Here is a 1,773-nt window from a genome sequence, read left to right as displayed (position 1 = left end):
AAATGAATCAGTAATATATGGATGTTATTAGATTTAGTCTTATTTAGTTAACAATTAAATAAAATAAATCAGGTAATTTTATTATTTACATGAACAAACTAAATCAGGTTTTACTATACATTTTAGAGGGATGGGGATGACATGGTAGTACTGGTAGCCCTGTCGCCTTGCAGCAAGAAGATCAGTTGTCATTTCTGTGTTTGCATGTTCTCCCCGTGTTGGCATGGGTTTCCTCTGGGTGCTCTGGTTTTCCCCACAGTCCAAACACATGCACTATAAGTGAACTGAATAAGCTAAATTGGCCGTACTGTATGAGTGTGCATTTGAGAGTGTATGGGTGTTTCCCAGTACTGGGTTGCAGCTGGAAGGGCATCAGCTGTGTTAAACATATGCTGGATAATTGGCGGTTCATTCTGCAGTGGCGACCCCAGATGAATAAAGAGACTAAGCCGAAGGAACCTTCAGAGTGGTGTCTTAAATGAGTAAACATTTTTGGCTCATTAAAATTGAACAGGACACATTTTATCCTCCCAAACTAATTATGTTTTAGGGGTTTTCACCTTTATGAAATAGGACAGTAGAAAGTATGTGGAGCAGAGAGAGGGAAAGGATCGGCACAGGACCGCGAGGCGGGAATCGAACTCAGGTCGCCGCGAGCACCGGAGTGCATGTGTCGACGCACTAACCACTACACCACTGGCGCCGACCCAAACCCCTTTTTGTCTTGGAAGTAATCTAGATTTAGAGGGCAGGTGATTGTTATTTGTGACATCTGATTAAAGGAGGAAGTGGTTGAAAAAACTGTGGTAAAGTCATTTTCAATGGCGCCTCCCTCTATCAGTGTAAAAGAGAGACAGTAAAGCTCCAGCTCTCATTTCTCTCATCTTCAACACACTTTAACACCTCTGGTAAGCCATTTACACACAACACAGTAAAACATTTAATCCTCACTGTAAAAATATCTGTATATTAAGTTTTTTTCTTTTATTTCTGCTTTTGAGTTTCATTGTGAGATCTTGATTTTTCCTCCGACAATTTTTGATTTAGAAAATACTGACAAAGTGACTTTTATTGATGTTTTTAATAGTTTGCAGTGCTATATTGTCTGGGTTGGTGTTGTAAATTACATGACAAAAACCTGCTAATAAACTGCCAGAACTTTTTCTATCATTTTACAGACTTAATATGATTTAGCCAATATTCATCGCTCAGCATAAATCAGCACACCTCATTTTATAAATAATTATTGTAATGCATTTATCAGTAAATATAAAGTAATATATCTTTTTTACATTTGATCAAAAGAGATTTATAATTAGTTATATACATTAAAATAAGAGTTTGGTCACTGAACATCTTTAGGATTAGAAAGATAATACATTTAAAAAAAAATACAATTTACAAAAAGGTCAACTAAACTTTATATATTTTTGTTTTTTAAGTTAAGTTAAACGTAGATTAGCTCTAGATTCGGCTTTGGTACTGACTCATTTAATGTATGTAAAGAAATATAACATTGTAAACCACCCTATGGAAAATATTAATTTAAACGATAAATTGGTTTGGGGTGTTGCATGCAAAACTGTTGCACACAATTTATTTGTGTTGAATTTAAACAAACAAATTAAGTTGAGCAATGTTCAACTTAATTTGTTTGTTTAAGTTCAGCTTAAATTATTTACAACCACTCAACGTAAAAAAATTTTGTAAATCCAAGAAATCATCTTTGAATATTTTTTTGCAGTGTACTGAAGGTTTTAATACAGTTCTACA

Source organism: Danio aesculapii, chromosome 4 (assembly GCF_903798145.1).
Source record: "Danio aesculapii chromosome 4, fDanAes4.1, whole genome shotgun sequence".
NCBI classification, from domain to species: Eukaryota; Metazoa; Chordata; class Actinopteri; order Cypriniformes; family Danionidae; genus Danio; species Danio aesculapii.
The sequence above is the reverse complement of the archived record's forward strand: the minus strand, read 5'-3'. Positions refer to the sequence as shown.